The sequence below is a fragment of the Podarcis vaucheri genome, assembly GCF_965113315.1.
Source record: "Podarcis vaucheri genome assembly, chromosome: 1".
NCBI classification, from domain to species: Eukaryota; Metazoa; Chordata; class Lepidosauria; order Squamata; family Lacertidae; genus Podarcis; species Podarcis vaucheri.
Window position 1 is genome coordinate 28,128,007 of NC_138759.1, and position 25,163 is coordinate 28,153,169.

At 43.1% G+C, this 25,163-nt stretch overlaps 1 long non-coding RNA gene across 3 annotated transcripts in view; it reads left to right on the top strand.

Annotated features, from left to right (window-relative positions):
- Positions 1-22,481, top strand: part of LOC309538747 — a 96,804-nt gene extending 74,323 nt beyond the window's left edge. The window contains exons 2-4 of one of the 3 annotated variants that reach the window (XR_014222315.1): positions 15,178-15,361; positions 17,196-17,254; positions 22,287-22,481. This is a non-coding gene — a long non-coding RNA (uncharacterized lncRNA). Of the gene's footprint in view, positions 1-15,177; positions 15,743-17,195; positions 17,255-22,286 lie in introns of those variants that run through there. The other 2 variants (XR_014222316.1, XR_014222317.1) reach the window with 2 other exon arrangements.
- The last annotated feature ends 2,682 nt before the right edge of the window (positions 22,482-25,163 follow it).

The window sequence follows — 25,163 nt, forward strand, 5'->3', positions numbered from 1 at the left end:
AACAGGAGCAAAAAGCTTCTTGTCAGGGCGGTGAAAGAGCTGCCTAGTTCTCAGTAGGCATCTCTGCAAGGAAGCAGCTATAGGCATGCTCAGAAATTAAGGGGTGATCCTGGTTTGGTTTGCTAGGGCTATGAAGCCAATGTCTAGCCTCCTCACCTCCCCAGTCTGCTCACAAGAGCTTGAAGTCTTTGACCTCCTTAAAGTAAGTAGCCTAATTAAGCCACATTGGTTGCATAAACATACCTTTTGCTTAAAAAAGGATGGCAAATCCTAAATCACAAAATCTGGAGGAAAACACAAACAGCATCTAAAGCTGCATTTTGTGTTTTCCCCAAATGTAAACCAGGGCCAAGCAGAATGAAAAAAAGACACCTCAGGAGGAATTTCCAGTTCACCAAAGGGGGTGGGATTCATGAGGACTGGGGGGAATGAATTTTCCCCACACTATATATGTTGAAAATGCCCAGACACCAGTAGGAGGACCAGATTGGTTCTGGTGGTACATCTGAGGAGCCCCAACCTCACCATTGTTGTAATGCACTGTACTGGTCCATGACGGTGACACCAGTGTTGGGAAAGTGGATCAGCAGCAGCACCCCACCATGTTGGCCACTCCTGCTGTAATGCAGTCCTTGTTAGATCCAGGTCTCAATCTAGATCCAGGCAGTCTTGGAGGAAACTGATTTTCCAGATCCATTTCAACTGGGGTTTTGGCCTGGTTTTGACACAGCAACTGCTTTGGTATGACGACCTCTGTCAGAAGGGGGACAGGGGAAATGTGTCCTTGTTAGTGCTCCTTGACCTTTCAGCAGCTTTTGACACCATCAACTGTGGTATCCTTCTGGCTGTCTCAGTTGGAGAATCAATGGTTCAGGGCCTACTTGGATGGTCATTTTCAGAGGATGATGCTTGGGGAGCGCTCTTTGGCTCTGTAGAGCCTTCACTGTGGGCTTTCTCAGAGTTCAATTTTATCCCCCGTGCTGTTTAACATCTACATAAAACCACTGAGTGGGTTTATCTGGAGTTTTGTAGTACGTTCTCAGCAATATGCTGATGATACACACCTCTTCTTCTCCTTTACGTCTGCAGGTGTGGCAGCGGATATGCTGGACTATTGTCTTGCCTCAGTAATGAATTGGATGAGAGACAATAATCTAAAATTCAATTCAGATAAGACTGAGGAACTGTTATTGGGTGGTTCCCTAGACTAGATGAATGGGAGGTTGCCCGCACTTTATGGGATCACACTCCCTCTGCATAAGCAGGTATGTAGCTCCGGGGTCCTTCTGGATCCATTACTGTCACTTGAAGCTTAGGTGGCCTCGGTGGCACAGAGTACCTTCCATCAGATTCAGCTGGTGGCCCAGCTGCTCCTCTATCTGGACAGGATTAGCCTAACATGTATTGTCTATGCTCTGGTAACCTGTAGGTTACAGTATATGTGATGCTGTCTCTGAAGAACGTTCAAAAACTTTAGCTAGCGTAGGTTTCAGCCGCCAGGTTGCTCACTGGGACAAGATGGTCTGAGCACATCGCACTGATCCTGGCCCAACTGCACTGGCTGCCAATTAGTCCCAGAGCTAATTCAAAGTGTTGGTTTTAACCTGTTGTTTAGTCATTTAGTTGTGTCCGACTCTTCATGACCCCATGAACCAGAGCACGCCAGGTACTCCTGTCTTCCACTGCCTCCCACAATTTGGTCAGACTCATGTTTGTAGCTTCGAGAACACTGTCCAATCATCTCGTCCTCTGTCGTCCCCTTCTCCTTGTGCCCTCCATCTTTCCCAACATCAGGGTCTTTTCCAGGGAGTCTTCTCTTCTCATGAGGTGGCCAAAGTATTGGAGTCTCAGCTTCAGGACCTGTCCTTCCAGGGTTGATTTCCTTAAGAATGGATAGGTTTGAACTTCTTGCAGTTTTAACCTATAAAGCCTTAAATAGCTCAGGACTGCAATACATCAAGGACCCCTCTCTCCCAAATGAACCAGCCTGGATCCTGTGATCATCATCTGAAGTCCCTCTTCATGTGTCTCCTCTGTGAGAGGCCTGCAGGGTGGTAATGCAAGAACAGGCCTTTTCTGCACTGGCTCCCTGTTTATGGAATGATCTACTTAGGGAGGCTCGCCTGATACCTTTGTTACATATCTTTAACTGCCATGCTAAAATATTCCTCTTCTCCCAGACCTTTGGCTAATTAAACAATAAACAAACAAACAAACATCAGAGCAGGATTGTGCTTAAAACAGCGAACCAGGAAATAGCCAGAATCTCTGTAGTTTGGTTGAACATCTCAGTAGAAGTTTCCTTTTCCTCCATCCATCATATTCAAAGTTAAAAGTCAAGTCAATCAACATTTCAGCTCAGTTATATACATACCTCAGCATGATCGTGGCATTACCAAACTGACAGGGGTGATGCAGCTCAGCAAACCTTCTGGAGGAGACTGGCCTTCGTTTTCAGCTTAACATCCATTTTAAAACATGTAAATGAAAGAAAAGCTGGCACATTTCTCATGTCAGGGTTTCCAAGGAAGGCGCAGGGCCACCGAATATGCAAATACAGGCTTGGATTTTAAATTACCTTTTGTCACCTACCGCAAAGAGTGAATAAAATCTTGTAATTATATTGTATTGATAGGCACACTCGAATGGGAAGAGTTATTTTCAAAAGGTTAATTATTTACATAACCCCGTTCTCTCCAGCTCATCTTACCCTAACTCTTCCTGTGGAAAGAATATAGCTTTATCTTTTGTTTGTTTTTATTATTTTTTCCAAATGCAAGAAGATCATGTCTTCCCCCAAGGCTTGATATGAGTGCAAATAAGTCCAAACCAAGTATCTCACACTAGATGTGCCTATAGCAGCCTGTTTTCATTAATGTTATTTTTTAAAAAAATCTACTTTTTAACTTGATGCTTCTATTTTTTTTATATAAAAACTAAGAATCTGGTATGTTTCTTTTGCTGTAATCCAAGAATGATTCAAGCATGTAACTGTTAGAAGAAAAAAACTGCTCCTTTCCTCTTATGGGGCACCCAAGAGCCCATATAGAGTCCCCATATAGAGCCAGTGTGGTGTAGTGGTTAAGAGCGGTAGTCACGTAATCTGGGTAACCGGGTTCGCGTCTCCGCTCCTCTACATGCAGCTGCTGGGTGACCTTGGGCCAGTCACACTTCTGTGAAGTCTCTCAGCCCCACTCACCTCACAGAGTGTTTGTTGTGGGGGAGGAAGGGAAAGGAGATTGTTAGCCGCTTTGAGACTCCTGAAGGGGAGTGAAAGGCGGGATATCAAATCCAAACTCTTCTTCTTCTTCTCTTCTTCTCTTTTTAGGTTCTCTATTGGTAGGAGAGGCCAACCAGAGAATATTGAGAAGGAAGGCAGCTAGTAACCCTGATATTTATTAAAGCTGTTGCAACAGGGTGCTCCCCACCCCTGTTGCCTAAAAATCTACAGTGGCGGCAGCAAATGAAATTCCCTGAGAACAGTTTAGAAATGGGGGGTCACCGCTGAAAAGACCCCTTCTTGTGCAACCACACTTCAAATCTCCTTCAGATATGGAATACAGAGACCAGCCATGTGCATTTAAATAATGTGAATCTCCCCTAAAAATACACATTTTAGTGTGCATTGGCCACTACAAAATTCATTTCTTGTGCAGTTTTTTAGCCTAAAAATGCATCATAAAATTTGGAGAAGGGTGCAGTTCAGATCTGTGCATGAACCTGGAAGCTGAGAGTCAGAGGTGGCCCATCCTGTTTTGCTGCCTGAGGCAAAATGTTCAGGTGCCACCTCCTCCAGCAGCAGCCTCCTCCTCCCCGCCTCCTGAAGTGCCAAAGCCATGTTTACTAGGGTCATGCTGTTGCAGCAATGGTTTTCAACAGTGGAACCCCTCACCACAAGAGTGTGGCAGTGGGTGCCAGGTTCCAGTGAGATCTCTCTGGAACCTAGAAGCCAACACTGCAGCTGGTTCTCCCCATTTTTTGGTGGGTGGGGCACCTCCCACTGGGGTTCTGCTGCTTGAGGCAGCTACTTCAGTCTGCCTCATGGGCGTCCCAGCCCTGGTGAGGTTTGGATTGGGTCACTCAGAAATGTGGTCTGAACAAAATTCTCTTCCCAAGTATACTTTTGTTTCTCTCCTCAAACTCCTTCAGGCCCACTGCACTTGTAAAAAAATACAGCTCCTTCTTATTGATTTCCCACAGTCAACACAGAGACAAATTGTGTGATTCCTAATAATATATACACTGAGGAAACTTGGGTAATAAAAGTGTTTATTATGTGGCAGCATGAGGAATGAATGTAAACGGATCTCAATTCAATCATAACTTTATTCCCGATTGAACAGCTACGGTAAATCCAGAGATGAAATGAAAGATTAATTCACTGAGATTGCAGTTTGGCAGTCACAGGTTACTGCCAATTTGCTATTCTTGCAAGGGTGTTTGCTTTTTATGCACGCGAGCGCACGCACATGCATACTTGCACTGATCTCAGGTAAATGGCTGTGTTTCCAGCCGTATTACAACACAGCTTGGCTAAGGAGATCCTGATTTTTTCTTCCCTATTGGAAGAGCTGTAGTTCAGCAGTAGAACAATCTGTCTTGCACGCAGAAGGTCACAGGTTCTATCCTTCGTATGTAAGGTAGGGCAGGAAGAGTAAAGGTAAAGGTACCCCTGCCCGTACAGGCCATTCGTGTCCGACTCTAGGGTTGTGCGCCCATCTCACTTAAGAGGCCGGGGGCCAGCGCTGTCCGAAGACACTTCTGGGTCACATGGCCAGTGTGACAAGCTGCATCTGGCGAGCCAGCGCAGCACACGGAAACGCCGTTTACCTTCCTGCTAGCAAGCAGTCCCTATTTATCTACTTGCACCCAGGGGTGCTTTCGAACTGCTAGGTTGGCAGGCGCTGGGACCGAGCCGCGGGAGCGCACCCCGCTGCGGGGATTCGAACCGCCGACCTGACGATTGGCAAGTCCTAGGCACTGAGGTTTTACCCACAGTGCCACCTTCGTCCCTAGGGCAGGAAGAGACTCCTGTCTAAAATCCTACAGAACTGCTGCTAGTCAGTGTAGATAATATTCAGCTACATGGACCCATAGTCAGACTCAAAGAATCATAGAGTTGGAAGGAACCCTGAGGTTCATCTAGTCCAACCCCCTGCAGTGCAGGAATATTCAGATATCCCATAGGAGGATCAAACCTGCAACGTTGGCATTCTCAGCACCATGGCTCTAACCAACTGAGCTATCCAGTATAAGGCAGCTTCCTATATTCCTTTCTGGCACCCTCATGCAGAGGTGGAGTTTGTGCAGTTATTGCATGTTTCACTTATTTATTATTGAGGTATATATTCCGCCTTTCCAAAAAGAAAAATACATATCCTGCTTGAGGCAGAAAACATTTTGTTGTTGTTGTTTAGTCATTTAGTCATGTCCAACTCTTCGTGGCCCCATGGACCAGAGCATGCCAGGCACTTCTGTCTTCCACTGCTTCCCGCAGTTTGGTCAAACTCATGCTGGTAGCTTCAAGAACACTGTCCAACCATCTTGTCCTCTGTCGTCCCCTTCTCCTTGTGCCCTCCATCTTTCCCAACATCAGGGTCTTTTCCAGGGAGTCTTCTCTTCTCATGAGGTGGCCAAAGTATTGGAGCCTCAGCTTCATGATCTGTCCTTCCAGTGAGCACTCAGGGCTAATTTCCTTAAGAATGGATACGTTTGTTCTTCTTGCAGTCCATGAGACTCTCAAGAGTCTCCTCCAGCACCATAATTCAAAAGCATCAATTCTTCAGCGATCAGCCTTCTTTATGGTCCAGCTCTCACTTCCATACATCACTACTGGGAAAACCATAGCTTTAACTATATGGACCTTTGTTGGCAAGGTGATGTCTCTGCTTTTTAAGATGCTGTCTAGGTTTGTCATTGCTTTTCTCCCAAGAAGCAGGTGTCTTTTAATTTCGTGACTGCTGTCACCATCTGCAGTGATCATGGAGCCCAAGAAAGTAAAATCTCTCACTGCCTCCATTTCTTCCCCTTCTATTTGCCAGGAGGTGATGGGACCAGTGCTCATGATCTTAGCAAAATAATATACAGAATAAAGTCATTTGTAGAGTTGTAGAGTTGTAAAGACAGAGGAAAAGATTCAGGAAAATAAATACTCTCCATGCCAGCTGGAAAAGAAAAGTATTGGCTACCTGCACAACAGTGAGGAATGATGATGGTCAGGTGTTTTATTTGTCAGAATTAGAAAAGGGATTAAGAGCAAAATAACTGGCAGTTAAGCTTTTTAACTGTTCAGGAGATCCACCCTTTTCTCCAAAGTAAATCCTTATCTATTTTATGTTGCATCTCAACCTAGTCTCAGTATTGATGAAGGAAAAACTATAAAACCTTTATATAAAAATAATATTATTTGGGGAACAATGGAATGCTGCTAGCTCACGATTATGGATGGATGAATCTTCCAATTTGTTTCTCTCAGTTTCTTCTTTTCCCAATCATAACTCTAGTTCTCCCCCTTTCTGCAATGATTTGCAATTTAAAAAATCAAATCCTCATGAAAATTCATCAGCATTTTAGTGCAAATTTCTCCCTATATGTGCTGCTCTTTTTTGCAGTTTTGAGTAGCAAACACATTGCTGCAAGCAATTTTCTATAATGCAATGCATTTTTCTTTGTTATTTTAATGAATGTATGCATTCTTTTACAAACTAAGATATGCACTTTTGCACACATTGTTTGGCTGGAGAACTGCATTCAGGGAAGTGTGAATTTCCAATGATTTGGTGTTTTGGTTTGCGTATTGTTTTGAAATGTGCAAATTAAGCAGCTTTTCATTAAAATGCTAACAGAATAGAAATTATCCCCCACTCCTGCACACAAATCTGTTTCAGCAATGTGGATTTGCTAATACCTAGGATTTGTAGTCCCAGGTAGATTAAACCAAGCTCCATCTTTTTTTCAGTCCTTAGCATCACCAGGAAGGGATTGGCAGGACTGCTGTCTTAAATCCTAGTGAGTCACTGCCATGCACATAGAAAAAAAGTGAGCTATATGGACCAATGTTCTGACTATTGTTGTTGTTTGTTGTTGTTGTTGTTGCTTTAAGGCTGTGAAACATTCTGCAGTAATTGACCTAACCCAAATTCTATATCAAAGAAAGCTGAGCTTTGCAACCTGTATAAACTGTCTTAAGATACAGTCATTCCTTGGTTCTCAAACTTAATCTGTTCCGGAAGTCCATTCCAAAAGGAAAGCATTCCAAAACCAAGGTGCACTTTCCCATGGAAATAATGCAAAATGGATTAATCCATTCCAGACTTTTAAAACAACCCCTAAAACAGAATTTAAACATGAATTTTACTCTCGAACAAGACCATTGATCCATAAAATGAAAGCAATAAACAATGTACTGCAGTCACACACACAATCAATCAATCAGTAGCTGAACTGGGTTCCACACAGTCACAAAAACAAAACAAAAAAGCCGCAAAAACAAAAAAAGCAAAATAAATAGCAGAAACAGGCAGACATCAGCGTAACACTAAAAACAGAAGTGTGGCACTCAAAATAGAAGTGCGACACTCAAAACAGAGCACATTCAGCTTCTGGAAAATGTTCGCAAACTAGAACACTTACTTCTGGGTTTGGAGTGTTTGGGTTCCAAGTTGTTTGAGTACCAAGGCATTTGAGAACCAAGGTAAAGTAAAGGTAAAGGGACCCCTGACAATTAGGTCCAGTCATGACCGACTCTGGGGTTGCGCTGCTCATCTCGCTTTATTGGCCTAGGGATTCGGCATACAGCTTCTGGGTCATGTGGCCAGCATGACTAAGCTGCTTCTGGTGAACCAGAGCAACTCACGGAAACGCCATTTACCTTCCCACCGCAGTGGTACCTATTTATCTACTTGCACTTTGACATGCTTTTGAACTGCTAGGTTGGCAGGAGCAGGGACTGAGCAACGGGGGCTCACCCCGTCGCAGGGATTCGAACCACCAACCTTCTGATCGGCAAGTCCTAGGCTCTGTGGTTTAACCCACAGCGCCACCTGTGTCCCCTGAGAACCAAGGTACCACTTTACAAAAATGTGGCTATACTCAAGGCCTCCGAAGTGGCTGATCTCTCTCCATTTAGGTTCACTATGGCATGTGCACCACCGCATTTCCACATAGCACAATCACATATATTTGTGGTATGTATATGAATTCCAGACCCTTGGGGAGTGGTCCAATCATTGCCTTCCTTTCTCATCAGATTGTTAGCCTTTCCCTGAGATGACACGCAAGTGTGGAAGCCTTGTGCAATCGCTCCTGGCCATATGGGTCCAACATTCATCACAGCCCACTAGACAGCACCATGCAGAAGGGTCTATCATACCTCTGGAGGTCCACATAAAGCAGCTCATTGTCATGTGTCTGAGTGCAAAATAAAGAGAAGAACCTCCCCTGTTTTGTCCTCAAAACCTTATTTTTGTTGATAACAATGAACAAGCAAGCTAGAAGGAATGGCTTACCAAATAAGCAAAGACAGGGAAACCTCTTGAAGAAGAATTAAAGCATCCTCTTTTCTTTTCTTGAAAGGCCCTTTTGCAGTCTCCTAAAGGATCTGTGTACATCAGGGGATGCGTAGAGATGATAAACAGAGGTGGAAATATAATTAGAAGATGGAGAGTAAAAGGTTACCGAATTAAAGGCATTTGAATTCCTGCTGGCTGAGGAGATTACAAGAACCGCATAGAATACTTCAAAGTTTTCAAAGAGGAAAGAGATTAAACAGGGCACTTGGCTTCTTTGTTTTCAAGTGTAGTGGCACAAAATTGCCAGCCCCTGTTCTTTAGCTGGCTGCTCCCAATGTCTGTATTAGCCAGGAAATTATTTTGCCTCCTTTGCATTCCCTCCCCGCTGCACCCATCAGTCTGGGTTTGACAGCTTTTATCACCTTCTAGCAGTAACTACTGCTGTGCCAAAATCTGCCCTCTGTTTTCTCAAAGAAGAAGAGAAAGAAGAAAAGAAAATTCCACTGTGGAAGAAACTTCCATTCTTCTGCCTCATTCTCAGAGACTGTAGGAATTCTTCCATATTTCTGTAGGTCTGAGATTTTTGAGTTTACCTTATCATTGTGCGATGGCTGATGGTAGGGTATGTCCTTTTTCTTTCCAGTATCCCCCCCACACACACACAAAGTATTCTGCAGCCTCCCAGGCTGCCCATGTTTACTGAATGAGAGAAGTTACCTTGCGTGGACAGGTGGAGCCCCCAGATCCTGCACGGTCCCCCCGTCATGTGGAATAACGACTCAAGACAATGTGCTATGGGATTAAATTGGCCACAACTTTATTAAATTTCAAATGTGGGTAGACCTTGGCTCAGGCATTCGGCGTTCTCCCTCCCCGGTCCCCAGCCGGGGACCCAGGGAGCATCAGGGTTATCCAGTGTGTGTGGGGGGGGATGGGCCGGCTCTGGAGAACATATTTTCAAGCAGAGATGGCCGCCTCCATAACGCCGCCGCAGGAGAGAGCAATGACGACCTTTCGGTGTATGGCCAAAGCCTCCCTTCAGAAAACCCCTTTAACAGGGAACCCTGGTATCGCCGCCGCAAGAGGAAGATGGACAAAAGGATTCCGCCCAAGGCCTGATACCGCCAAAGTTGTGACGTTTTGCTACGGGAAAGGCGAAACCTGCCAATGCAGGGAAATTCCTTTCCGGCCCTTTAACAGCGACCTTAACGTAGCAGCGCCTGCATACCTGTGAAGAAAAGTTAACCTGCAAAACCTGTGAAGAAAAGTTAACCTGCAAAATAAGACATTAACTGAGGGTGGGTAGGGTGGGAGAAGCTCTGGAGCCAAGTGAGGATTCCTAGGTAAGATCCTCCCTCTATTGTGTGGGCAGGTAATCTCTCCCCTACCTGGCCTGGTCTCCTTGGCAACGCTTGCCCCAGGTGGGATTGGACAACTGACTGAGGAAGGCGGAGACCTCCAGGTATCCCACCTGAGGGAAGGCAAAGCCAAGCCTATGCTGTTGGGGCCGCTCCAGATCTAGGGGCTGCACGCGTCCACGCAAAGGCCGCCCCCCATTTTAAGCTGGGAGTGGTCATTATGATATCTTCCCCATGAGCTTTAACTGAAGCATGGACACCCAGGGAGGCTGCAAAGCACAGACCACTGGTGAGATGAGATGTAGAATAGAAGAAAGGACACTCACAAACATCCTCGGCAATCACAAAACTTAGGTAAGTGTAACTAAAGCTATGCACCCCACCCATGATTTTCTCTCCCCTTTCATAGTTTCCAATGCAATTTCCTTTCTCACCAATTGATGGATAATTGTCAGTGGAAAGCTGGAAAAATTCTTTTGGCACAGCAGTAGCAGTAATACAAGGAGCAGCAGTTTGCAAAATGTTTTCTTGCATTGGAAGAAAGCCCCTGCTTGGAAATCTACCTCCTGACACAGATCAGACTACAGTGACAAATTGATTGATTAAAATCCCATGAGATAAGTATTGAAAAGGTTGATCTCTCATATATATATATATATATATATATATATATATATATATATATATTCAACATCTCACAAGGTTCCATTATGGATTCGTGACACTTGCTCCATCAATCCAAGAGGAAGATAAAAATCAACTCATATCCAGGCACCAAAAGCTGCATGGCTCTTTTTAAAAGAATGTACTCAAAATCACGACATTTCATAATTTGCACTGCTTTCTTGTTGAAATCACATCAGTTTAGAGATCGTTTATCTTTCAGTATAAACCGACTGCTGAATTTCTCATTGTATGATGCTGACACAAGCCAAGGCTGTCGCCTCATTGACGAAAAACATAAACCTTGTGAAGAAGATGGTGAGAAAACTTTATAACAGATTTATCTTTGGCTTTACTTTTCAAAGTTTTTGCATTTCTTTCATTTTTAAAAAACCGACTTCATCTTCCTGTTATTGTTTATTTTTTTGAAGGCACTGCTTATTAATATACTCTTTAATCATTCACACCATGCAGTACATGGGGAACCAGCAGGACATTATTCAAGACCAGTTGGTCCTCGTAGTAACAACTGAGGTCAAGGAGGTTTGGGCATAACCAGGCCTTTTGGGGACTAGATCCAGGGCAGAATATGATAGGAGAGGGCCTAGAATCAATATTAAGTCCTTTTTCGTAATGACCCCTGAGTTATTCTCTGGTGTGGATTTCAGTTACAGAGCTTGCAAGTAGATCCTTATTGCTGAAGCTGAGGAACTGCAGTTCTTTAGTTAAACCTCTTTATATTATAAGCTTGTAGGTAGGACATCTGCTATTTTTAATTTTAGTGCCAAGCAATTGCTGAGAGGATAGTCACATTGTGATAATCATAATATTAACAACAACAACAACAACACAAATTTTTCAGGTTATTTTATTTCTCAGTGTGAAATTTCCCTCAATGGTGATGAGACAAGAGAGAGAGAGAGAGAGAGAGAGAGAGTTTTAAATGTAATCATGGAAAAATATTGGGGGGGAAAGCTCCATATTCCTTATTATGCCCTGTTCATTCAGAGTGGTTGGTTTTCGTGTCCCATTTCTCTCACGGAAATTGATGAGAAACTGATTAGAAAGAAAACCAGTTCCACCTATTTCCTGCTGTACCCGTTTCCATGATGCATAATATTTGCATTTCAGATGCAGCAAGGGAATTCTTTTGTTTGCTTAACAATCTGTTTCATTTGGATATTTTAAAATGTCATGGAAACATTTCAGCTGGTCGCAGGTTTTCTAAAAGCTTATTTACCCAACACTACATCACAATTTGGATGAAAACAAATCTTTGTCGGAAACCACTGACTCAATGAAGCTTTCTTGTGGTTTTGTTTCTGCACTGAAGCTTGGTCACAATAATTATAGCATTGATATATAGTCATTTACATTTGCATAGCCACTGGAGATATATTATTTCCCATTCTAGCATTTATTTTTTATATTAAAAATACCCATATACAAATAAGACTTGCTGTATATGGGGAGATTTAACAGTGATGAGGCTGCCTTCGAGCATCGGGAGCTGTTCGTAATTCTTTGAGTTGCAGGATAACATATTTTGGAATCTGCCTTCACCTTGAGCTTACCTTCCTCTTTCGACATTAGGGATGGAGGAGAAATGATAAAGAGCACTGTTAATTACGTATCACTGGCAAACTTAAAACACATGCAGAAACAATGATATGAATGAACACTTGGCCACATTTGCTTGACTCATTTCCATTCCTGGAACTCTCTGTCAATTTCTGCCAAAAGTTTGTTAAACGCAACAACAAAAATCCCACATTCAACCCATGAGCCTTTCACCAACACCGCCTCTCCCCCTTTGACAGTTTTCAAATGCAATTTCTTTTCTTGTGAATTGAAGGTCAAGAGGATAAACATGGAAGAATTCTTTTTGGCTCTGCGCTAGATAGGACAGCAGCCTCCATTCCACATGAATGGGAAACTGAGGTACAGGAAAGTGCTCTGCTAGTCAGTGCACCTGCTCGTGCACAATGTGGATAAATTAAGGGCGGTGATAGACTATTCAGCGGATGGAGCAAGCCAAGCACATTGCTTTAATTAATGAAATTCATTATTTAGAATTACCCTCCCTTCCTCTTCTTTAATAAGTTTCCTTTAACCTTAATTGTTTCCGATCAGCATGTTCTTTTCTATCTTCCACCTACACTCTCCAGCTCTGTCAAGGGTGCACGACATTTCTCTCCCCGGCACCTATAAGCCTGAACAGCCACCAAGACTGTTCCCTCCCTCCTCTCAGCTGGCTTGCTATTTATAAATGACACCATCTCTCATCTCAAGATGCCGTACGAGTAATTTGGGCAATGAATTCAAAGTCAGGGCTGATCAAGCAGTTTCACTCCAGATTCATTTCTCCTCAGCAGACCTGGGGAAGGCACGCAAAGGTAGCCATGGCACTGCATTCTATGCAGCCCATTTTGACAGGGAACGGGGGAGTCAAGCTTATCTGCAAACTATCTGAATTCATCTACACCACTTTAATGATGTTTCCCTGCAAAGCCACCTGTGACCTTTGGCTGAGTAATGAAATGCACTCTAAAGAATTCCATACTTCTTAGGAGAGGACACCATATCCCTTGGGTGAAGGGACTGGACAGAAAAACATAAAAATCATGCCATTTGCAGCAAGATCAATGATGCCAGCCATTTTTATAGGTTCCTCTTGGACAGAGGCTAGGCACTTGGGTCTAACCTAGATATATCCTTGCCTAGCAGCTTTTCATATATTAATGGGCATATTGTCTTTCTGGCTTTATTGGTTTCATCAGGCCATCCTAAGGATGGACCTGTGAACCCAGAAATAGGAGGCACATTAAAGGGCCAAACTGGATGTATTGTTTGTTAAATATAATTATTTAATTCACACTGAAATGGAGAATGCCTACGTGTATTACTGAAGGTTTTGACGTGGGGTTTTTCCATGGGACTATACTGAAACAAAAGGGACACGGGTGGTGCTGTGGATTAAACCACAGAGCCTTGGACTTGCTGATCAGAAGGTCGGCGGTTCGAATCCCCACGACAGGGTGAGCTCCCGTTGCGTGGTCCCTGCTCCTGCCAACCTAGCAGTTCGAAAGCACGTCAAAGTGCAAGTAGATAAATAGGTACTGCTCCGGCGGGAAGGTAAATGGTGTTTCCATGCGCTGCTCTGGTTAGCCAGAAGCGGCTTAGTCATGCTGGCCACATGACCCGAAAGCTGTACGCCGGCTCCCTTGGCCAATAAAGCGAGATGAGTGCAGCAACCCCAGAGTCGGTCATGACTGGACCTAATGGTCATGGGTCCCTTTACCTTTATACTGAAACAAAGAATAGGATTCTGAACTCTGAGTTGACAATTAACTGTTATTCTCTGCAAGCTAACACATGAGTGATTAACCTTAGATCACATGGGAGGCTACTGAATTGCAAATTCGCCATCTTGGAAGGGTGGTAGCTAAGTCTTTGTTCTCAGGTTCTGTAGAAATAAGGATGTAATGAAGTTCTCCAGGAACACACAGCCTCAGGCAAAATGGAGGCTGCAGGAAGAGAGAGACCTCTGCTTCTAGGAATTATCTTTTATTTATGAGAAAAAGAACATGTGGTGGACTTGCACAATATATTGTATGGAACTATTATTATCATTTTGTTCTGTTTTGGAGAAAGTTCTGCAAGCAAGGTTTTGAATCAATCTAATGGGCCTAGACAGTTTTTATTCCAAAACGTGTCCATTTTTAGGCATCCAGTCACTTCAAGCTGTGCAATATTAATATCTGCAATAATGTTAATTGTGAGAACTTCACAGTATGTAAGGAACCCCTATCGTCTTGGCACACAAACACCATATTTTATTGGGAAGAGGCAAATGCAAGCTAAGGTGGTGTCCCCCTTCATTCATTCCATTTTTACCTCCCATGCACCCAGTTCCTCCAGTGAAGCCAGAGCAGTGCACATGGTTCTTTCGCACCCATTCCACCCCCAAAACAACCTTGTTATGTATGTTAGGCTGAGGGATGAAGCACAATGGCCCAAAGTCAACTCATGGTTGAGTACTGGCTCTGCTAGTCCCTAGGGTAAGGTTACCAGATTTTTTTCAATGAATCCAGGGACACTTTTCAACTTCAATGGATTTTGTATGGGGACTGATTGGTAAATCTGGTGACTGTCCCTGGGAAATGGGCATGTCTGGTAACCTTACCCTAGGGGTCTCTTTGAAATCAACCAGATTTTATATTAAATTAATTTCAGCTGTCCAGTAGATATTTTCCAAATTAACTTCAATAAAAATGGACACATTCCCAATTAGACAGAGGACATACCCATCTCTAGAAGTGAAATGCCCTAAAAGAGTTCCTAGATGCCTTTAGGAATTTTGTACAAGCTAACAACCAAGTTCTGTAAAAAGGATTTTCACCCCTGGAATAATGCCATGGACAATTTAAAATTCAACAAAGAGGATTTAAAGTAGCAATGAATATTCAAAGTGGAATTTAGAAGGAAAAATACCTAGGTCTTTCTGGATATCCCACCCCCTATTGCGATATAAATAATCACCTAAGTGTCCTGCCTATGAAATATGCATGCATTAATTAAGCAAAAGATTACAGCTCAGTACATACACTGCATTTCTCACTCGCTGTCTTTCTCTTTTTGCCTAGGCAAGGTGACTGGCCAGCATGAAAATCAGAAGAGGTGAGGGAAATATAGCTGTGGAAAACAGTTAACAGCACAAATCAGAGGAGCCGCATGCAGCTGAATGGTTCACGATGGTGATGTATCACTACACACATGGGAGAAGTAACCATGAGGAAAACAATAGGGGCTGGCTACTACAGAAAGCGGGTAAGGGACCCGAGAAAAACAAAGCCATAAGCTTCTCTACTAAGTACTTTTCAGTGAAAGTCATAGGGCCCCTCTAAACTGCTGGTTTATTGAGCATTAATCCAGACTTGCTTGCAAAAAGCTTTTGTGGAGGTTAAACTATAATCTGGTTGTTGTTGTCTTTTGTTGTACATTCATTCTGATTTGTTGGTGGAGTAGATATGCTGCAGTGAGCATTTATTTTAGACAATATTTATTACATTTATAACTCATCATAGGGAAGTTTTTGACGTTTGATGTTTTATTGTGCTTAATGTGTTTCATTTGCTGGAAGCCGTCCAGAGTGGCTGTGGCAACTCAGTCAGATGGGTGGCAAACAAGCAAATAAACATATAAAAACCATCATCATCATGATCATCTTCTTTCCTCCAATGAGCTCAAGGTGGTGTCCATGGTTCTCCACCTCCCCATATATCAGCCCCACAACAACCCTATGAAGTAGGTTAGGCTAAGAGACAGCAACTAGCCCAAGGTCAGCCAGTGAGCTTTACAGCTGTATGGGGACTACAACCCTGGTCTCCCTGGTTTGAGTCCAACACTTTGACCACTGCACTGGCTCTGATCTGTTTGTGGGCTGTTTCTACATCATTCATTCATCCCATGCTTTCCAGTGGATTTGTGGATTTGTTGCCAGGCAGATGAACATGACAGAGCATGTTGATCTACTTGATTTCTGCTTTTAAACTGCTCCCACAGCTTATAGGCAACATGGAATTCAAGAAGGGGGTGGTTAGGGGGTTGTCCAAGTGATCCTCGCCCCCGGTCTTTACAGGTAGATCCCAGATCTCCTGCCCCCCACTTTTAAAACAGTTCAAAAAATATTTCTAGGGGTCACTGCAAAAGTGCACTGCTGCTGAGACCCCACCATTTAAATTTCCCAGAAGCATCTATATATGCAGCATATGCAGATTTTATGCAAATTTGTACCAGGGACCTATGGTCCTTTGAGAGCACGGTAATGGCGCTGACCCCAAATAAGCTATTTGTGTCCCATGATTTCTTGCCACGATCCCAATAATCTCATTCCCACCCAGGTGTATGAATGCCCAGCAACACATACATAGGCCCAACTAGACAATTAACAACAGCACCAATCATCTCTTGAAGGGAGAAGAGGGAGCACAATGCATTATCCTAAGAGTTGATTAGGTATATCCCCTGTTTTCAATACAATGTGACTTTCATGTAGCCCTGAGAGCTAAATGAGGCTAAGAATCGCATATGCCACACCCTTTTTGCACACTGTGCTCTTGTTCTGCTAGGATTATGCCTTTGGAAGCCTGCTTCCATTTCAGTATGGAACAGCTCTGCACTGGCTGCCCATAGACTACTGTGTCAGGTGATACGTTATTGTGCTGAAATACAAAGCCCTGAACAACTTGAGTGGATACCTTCAGGACTACCTGAGCCTTTCTATCCTAGCTTGATCACTGACATCCCATGAAAGAGCACTGTTGGTTGTCACAAGAGACCCGATTGACCTCAACTAGATGTTGAATATTTAGTGCCACTAATCCTTGGATGTGAAATTCTCTTCCAGCAGAGATATGGCAGACATCCTCAGTTCTAACCTTCAGGTGTCTCTTCAGGTGTGTCAACAGGCCTATTCAGTGCTTTAAGCTTTAAAGATGAGCAAACCATGTTTATGATAATTCTATATTGTTTTTAACAGTGTTTTGTCTCTTTTGTTGTACACTGCCTTGAGATTTTGTACAAATGGCCATCTATAAATATTTTTATAGGTAAAATAAATAATCATGCATATTGTAATTTTTATTGTTGAATTTCCTCCAAGGAGCTCGGGGAGTACACTGTTTCCCCTTCTTCATTTTATCCTCAGAACAAACCTGTCGGGTAAGTTATGGTAAGAAACAGTGACTGACCTACTCATTGAGTTTCATGGCTGAGCAGGGGTTTGAACCCTGGTCAGCTAAGGTCCTAATCTAACCCCTCTAGCCATTACACTGCAAACTGGCTCTCTAGATAAATTGCATTGTCTATGTTTTTTCCTTGTTGCCAATTTATTTTGCACTAGATCTTTGCTATAATTCCTGGCATCGAGCAATGTCTCTAACCTTCAGGGATGCCTGTTTGCTACCAGCCTGGGAGAGGAGAAAAGAGAGATGAGTTTTAAAATGCATATGTTGTCTTTTCTGTGCCATAACAAGCTTGGCATCCTACCAGCAATGTCTGAATCTCTCTCCCAGGGTAACTAAGACAGCTCAACCAGCTGTAGTCAAATTGCATTGGAAATGGATAGTTTGCAAATTCTCCCCTCGAATGAAATTCTAAATTACAAAAAAAAGTCATCTGACCGGTTATCTCTTACTAAAGTGCTGTACGATTTGCATATAAACTTCATTTCTTTTTCTAATTACACAGAGTTAAAATGCATTCATTTTCCCTTTGATTATGAGCCGGCCTTGCCAAACACCTGTGACTGCCACAAATTCTAATTTGTTATTTATTTACTTCAAAGCAATCTTATTATCTAAATGATTCAAAGCATCAAAGGCCTTAATTATTGATACTCAATTTGATAGGCTACGCTTTCCATGTCCTTGGGATGAGGAAGATGACTCTTCATTTCCTTTGCCTCAAGTACACACTTGGGGGGGGGGGTTAGTGGAAGAGAACACAGGATTTTGTACACACACACACACACACACACACACACACGACATCTGAAATTAAAATCCTGCTTAGCTTCATCCAGGTTTATACAATAGGATTGACTGCTACAATCTTCTGCCAAACAGAACAGGCTTTATTTTAAGAGAGAGAGAGAGAGAGCGAGAGAGAGAGAGAAGGTTTATTTTTAACAAACAGAGAGAGTTTTAATGTTGGGGGGCACAGTTGGAAAAGGTTCAGAAATGGAGCATCAAAATGATCATGGGGTTTGACTGATGCCTGCAAGGAAAGGTTGCAGCTAGGGCTGGGCAATATCTAGTTTTTAATATCATGATACATCGCCAGCTAAACACTGCGATGTCTCGATATACCATGATGTCTGAAATGAGGCTGGAGCTTATAATAATCTGGGGAAATGTTGGGGGGGATCTAAATTTGATGTGTCTAATTAAGTGAAAATTTACTCAGTGATAACATGCCTAACTAAACCATTAAAGATTTCTGGAGAATATATAACTGTTCTGTTAAGGGCTTTATATACCCAGAAGTAACACCTTGAACTTGGCCCTGTAACAAACTTACTAAACTTTAATTGCTAAATCTGTATAGTGTTTATCCACCAAGAAACTTAAAATAATGTGTTATGTACTGAGTTGAATAGGATCCATTCCATTCCTCCTCACCACTATGAGCTGAATAAAGAGCATTAAATCCACTCTCGACTCCCAGTATATTTCATAATGCATATGGATTCCACCCAACTGCCTCTCATATTACTTTATTTATAATGTAATATATTTATATCCTGCCAACTCAAAATTCAAGGCAGCTTACAACATTTAAAAACATCAGTCAACGAATAAAAAATAATAAAAGCAAACTGGTTAAAAACAATACTTAAAATACATCACAATATATGTAAAACCAGCAATTAAAATTTGAACTGGCAGCAGCCCAGTCATCAGGATCGTCTGCACCTTTGTTTCCAAATGCATAAAGCCCTTTACTGCAAAACTGTTTGCTTCCTTTCCTGAACAGGAGCAGGAGCCAAGCCTCCAGAGAAGCGGACACGGAGCAATGGATCCAAACTACAAGAAAGAAGATTCCACCTAAACATTAGGAAGAACTTCCTGGCAGTAACAGCTGTTCGACAGTGGAATTTGCTGCCAAGGAGTGTGGTGGAGTCTCCTACTTTGGAGGTCTTTAAGCAGAGGCTTGACAACCATATGTCAGGAGTGCTCTGATGGTGTTTCCTGCTTGGCAGGGGGTTGGACTCGATGGCCCTTGTGGTCTCTTCCAACTCTATGATTCTATGATTCTATGATTCTACAAGGATCTTGTCACAAAGAAGAAACTTTGTTTGCTAATGGGAATCTCCATCCCACAGCACTGCTGAGGAACAATGATTCCAATAAGCAAACAAAGATAAGATCTACTGGGCTCTAAGTCACACACTCTAAAGATCCCGATATTGTGCTTAGCCTGATGTTGTGCTGGGTCTCTATTTTAAGCTTTCTGAGCTGTTTCCACTTCTTTTTCCATTGCGTTGCCATACATCCAGGTTTTCCCTAACATTTTGCCAGCCAGTTCGGCAAAATTCCCCCCTGATGCCATTTTTACACCCAAAAACCAGGACACGTCAGGTATGGCAAGCCTAGATATATCTCTAAGGGCCACAGGTCAGTGATAGAGCTAGTACATGCTTTGTTACAAAAGGTCCTAGGATTATTCCTCAGTATCTCCACATATGACTGGGAAAGAGCCTTGAAACTCTGGAAAGCTCCCAGCAATCAGTGCAGACAAGTATGAGTCTGATGGGCCAATGGTATAACATAGACTGCTTCCTAGGTTTCTAATGTTTAAAGCAACCTTCATATTTTTTAAACTAAAGCAACTATTGCTAAAAAGAGAGAGGGAGACTCCCATGCTTAGCTGCCATTCATTCATATATATATATATATATATATATATATGCAGGTTTTGGTGTCTTCGGGTGTCTTCCCGTGTAAGAGTCGGGGTGTCTGTGCGACGTTTCGACGAGGTCTCACTCGTCATCTTCAGGCTGGTGCTTTCGGCTTCTTGTTACTCACTCGTCATCTTCAGGCTGGTGCTTTCGGCTTCTTGTTACTCCCGGTCCGGGCGGAGTTGAAGAAGCTCCACAATCGGGCGGCCCCCCCGAGCATTGCGGGCGCCGCCATCTTCGCAGCCACAACTGCGTGGCTGCGAAGATGGCGGCGCCCGCAATGCTCGGGGGGGCCGCCCGATTGTGGAGCTTCTTCAACTCCGCCCGGACCGGGAGTAACAAGAAGCCGAAAGCACCAGCCTGAAGATGACGAGTGAGACCTCGTCGAAACGTCGCACAGACACCCCGACTCTTACACGGGAAGACACCCGAAGACACCAAAACCTGCATTCCTGTACCCGTGAAAATCTACGAAAGCATATATATATATATATATATATATATATATATATGCAGGTTTTGGTGTCTTCGGGTGTCTTCCCGTGTAAGAGTCGGGGTGTCTGTGCGACGTTTCGACGAGGTCTCACTCGTCATCTTCAGGCTGGTGCTTTCGGCTTCCCTCCATAAACACAATATCAAAACAGCCTTCTGCACCAACCAAAAAATAGCCAATATCCTCAGAAACCCAAAAGACAAAATCCAGCTGGAAAACCAAGGGGTCTATGAAATACCCTGCAAAGTCTGCCCAGCCACGTACATTGGACAAACAAACAGACGAATAAATGCACGTATCGCAGAACACAAGAATGCCGTCAAAAAAGAAGAAAAAACTTCCTCTCTTTTCCAACACATGAAAGAAACAGGACACGAAATTAATTTTGCAGATTCCAAATTGCTCTTTAACATGGAACATCACCACAAGAGAATAATCATGGAAGCCATCGAGATAGAGAAACACCCTCACAACATGAACAAGCGTGACGACACGTCCCGCCTGCCAGACATCTGGAAATTAGCCCTCCCCACAAAAACCGACACCAGAACCAGAGGCACACAGAACGCCGTCACCAATCAACCACACCAGACCCAAACCCAGACCCTCTCCACAGACATATTACAGACTCCATCCAGTAACCAAACTATAGTGGCACCTCCGGATGCTGCACCCCCCTGCAATCCCTACACAGATCTGGCTGGCACAAGGCACAAAACCATAGCTCGCCCCTATACACGAAGCCAAGCCAGAGCACAACTAAATGCAGCACAGCCATCTTCTCAGAAAAACTCTTCACAAGCTCAAGAGGTCAAGACACGAAAGCTTTAGCAACTAATCTACACTTAATGACCCACCCAGTGATATTCAGAATATCACTCATGAAATCACCCAAGATATCCCTCAAGTAATTAAGGAACAAAAGAAGAAAAGGCACACTAATCTAGGAACTTCCTCTCTGCCCAGAACGTTGGAGGCTATACACCACACCCCTCCACAGTATTTATAGGAACTCAAACACCAGACTCTGCTCTGTTCCAGTAACAAGAAGCCGAAAGCACCAGCCTGAAGATGACGAGTGAGACCTCGTCGAAACGTCGCACAGACACCCCGACTCTTACACGGGAAGACACCCGAAGACACCAAAACCTGCATTCCTGTACCCGTGAAAATCTACGAAAGCATATATATATATATATATATATATATATATATATATATATATATATGTGTGTGTGTGTGTGTGTGTGTGTATATATTAAGGCATGCATGCATTAATATCCTGTCTGACCAGCCTGAAAACAGGCTCTTGAAGCAGCTTACCCAATTATTGATGTTGCAAAGCTGGTGGAGATGAGGAAACATCAGGATGCAAGGGGTCATGATATGCATAAATTTCAGTGGGAGACGGGGGCTGGATCTAGACACATAAAAGAAGCATTTCAGTTAAATGTGTTGCAAACTTTGTATGAAAAACCGGGTTAGCAAAAAACAGAATTCCACAGCGCCGTCTGGTGTCACAGTGTTAGAATGCATAAACAATGTATATAAAGTGCTTTTTCTTTGCCAATGTAGCTGAGTCCGGGGATAGTGGAGCTGGCATTTTCAGTGGCAACCACACATTTAGTATAAATTCTGGTTTCCCCACAGATGTGGGAAAAACACGCCGAGTGTCATGTGTGAAAATCCCTTTCGTTTAAATAGAACTTTAAAAGCTGGCTGTGCTTGCAGGGCTATAATGTCTCTCACCTTATCACCCTATGAGCACCTGCACATTAAAGTGTTTGCAATATTTGCAGAGGATACTGAGCCAATATTATAAGCCTGGCTGGACACCACTCTGCTATCGTCAAGAAGGAAGATGATGCAATGAGAAATGGGAAAGTGTTATGGAGATTATAAAGCATCTGGCGTGTGAAAAATCCTACCAACATTGCAACAGACAGAGAATGGAAGTGACCTCGAAAATGTAATAAATTATATTACTCCACTAACCCGAAGCCTAATAATAATATGGTTGCACAAATTGATCTGAAATAACATTTACTGCATCTAATGGTTTACATTAGCAAAGGAGGAATGACAAAATGAATCACATACTGACATTCAAAGGATAGCAATCCGCTTATGCGAAGATAGACGCTCTGACAGATGCTATAACCCTAGCAAAAAGCATTCTGAGTGATTATATCTTGGTTTGTTGGTCATGTCAGTAACATGGGAACTCACACATTTAGCAATACCATAAAAAGGTAACAAAAAGCAAGGGGTGGAGACACACCACTCAGATTTCCAGTTTAGCAAGAGTACTTGTGGTTCAAATAAAACTGAAGTGTCTATTTTGTAAAACCAGGAAGAAGAAGAAGAAGAGTTTGGATTTGATATCCCGCTTTATCACTACCCGAAGGAGTCTCAAAGTGGGTAACATTCTCCTTTCCCTTCCTCCCCCACAACAAACACTCTGTGAGGTGAGTGAGGCTGAGAGACTTCAGAGAAGTGTGACTAACCCAAGGTCAGCCAGCCGCTGCATGTGGAGGAGCGGGGAAGCGAACCCAGTTCACCAGATTACGAGTCTATCGCTCTTAACCACTACACCACACTGGCTCTCTTAGCAGCGAGTGTTCATACTGAAAAAGACCAGTAGCAAGTACATATCTTGCGTGAGTTATTATTTTCAGGAATGGAGTCTTAAAAGTAATACAAGATCACACATTTATGCACTGCATCCTTATATGCACCTTGAAATTAATACATGCAATCCTTTACAATATACTAAGGACTCTTAGCTAGAAAAAGAAAACAGTACCAATCAGCCAAGTTTCAAATGCCAGTCAAATACCATATTTTCCCATGTGTAAGACTAGGCTTTTTCCCTAAAAAATAATGTCAAAAATTTGGGGGCATCTTATACACAGATAGCACTGACCCCCATTTTCTTAATGGGGGTCTTATACATGGGGGTGGGTGTCTTATAGACGGGAAAATACGGTAAATTGGCACTATACCAGCTGCATGTTGTTGTCAGAATAACAAAACTTTAGAGTCAAAGGGAATATTGGATGTCATCTAGTCAAACCCCTCTCTTGGTGCAGGATCTGATGGAAGTATTGACAGGTGGCCATCCAGCCTCTCTTTAAACACCTCCAGCAAAGGTGTACTCTGTATATCTTGGGATGAATGAGAGGAAAAAATACTGAATGGTGGTGGTGGTGAAAGATTGCAGATGACCACCACTGCTGTACTTTAGCCTTTGTCAGCTGTGCTGGCTGAGGCTGATGAGAATCCTAGTCCAAAACCAGGTTAGGAACCAGGTTGACATAAATGGACTTCTGCCTTCATTAGTTATGTTAGGTATATAGACCTTCCTTCTTATACCTCTCATGGCTTGAATGAGAAAAATGTTCCTGTTACAGTGGTACCTCGGGTTAAGTACTTAATTCGTTCCGGAAGTCTGTTCTTAACCTGAAACTGTTCTTAACCTGAAGCACCACTTTAGCTAATGGGGCCTCCTGCTGACGCCGCGCTGCTGGAGCACAATTTCTGTTCTCATCCTGAAGCAAAGTTCTTAACCTGAAGCACTATTTCTGGGTTAGCGGAGTCTGTAACCTGAAGCATATGTAACCTGAAGCGTATGTAACCTAAAGCGTATGTAACCTGAGGTACCACTGTATTGTATAGGACGCTGGAAGACTCTGACTAATTGATTGTAAACTCCTAGAAGAAAGAGAGCCCTGAACAAAAGAAACTGCGGGCTCCCTTTGAAGTGAATCTAGAGTGATAGAAGCAAAAGCCCCTGAGGCCTGTGAGGATACAAGCTTTAGAGTGTAATTGCACAGATGCAAAAGCAGAAAGAGGATGCCTGCAGAATCCTTAATGTCAAGGAGGCGCCCAGGAGCACTTAGCAGCGAGTGTTCATACTTCTGCCTCTGAAAAAGACCAGTGGCAAATACATATCTTGCGTGAGTTATCATTTTCAGGATGGAGGGAGGGGCTCTGTTTAAATACGGCTTTTTGAATGGATTTAGGCATTTGCAGATTAATGGGGAAATAGGACAGAACAGGTTTATGGTGAGTGAAGCCAGTGAACACATGTGAAAGTGGCTCTACAGAATAGTAATAGATCCAGCCAATCACATTACAAATGCAAGAAGAGCTCTACTGGATCAGGCCAAAGGCCCACCCAGCTCAGCAGCCTTTTCTCACAATTGCTAACCAGATGCCTTTGGTAAGCCCTCAAAAAAGACCTTTGTAATTAGTTGCAATTCTTTTCCTGCTTCCTCGTTTCCATGCTGGATCCCATACTCCTCTGGTTCCAGTTTCTACCTAGTAAGAACATTAAAATACAGAAAGATAGAAAAATGCATGCCAATTATTTCCTTAATTGGATTTTTTTTTAAAAAAAAAAAAGTTTTTTAAAAAAATGTTTGTATTTTCTTTTCCACCCACCCATCGATTTCTGTCTCTCCCTCTGTGACACATGATTTAGGAGATCATGATCTCTCAGGCCATGGCAACCACAAGACATTAGTAACAAACTAAGTGTTGTGATTCCCCGCAATTGGTTGGCTGCCCGGCAGCCAGGGACGGCCAAGCAGGGGCTGGAACGCCCCCTGCAAAACACGGAAACAGCTTCCACTCACAACTCCTCCCCTCTGGAAGAGGAGAGGCTTAACTAA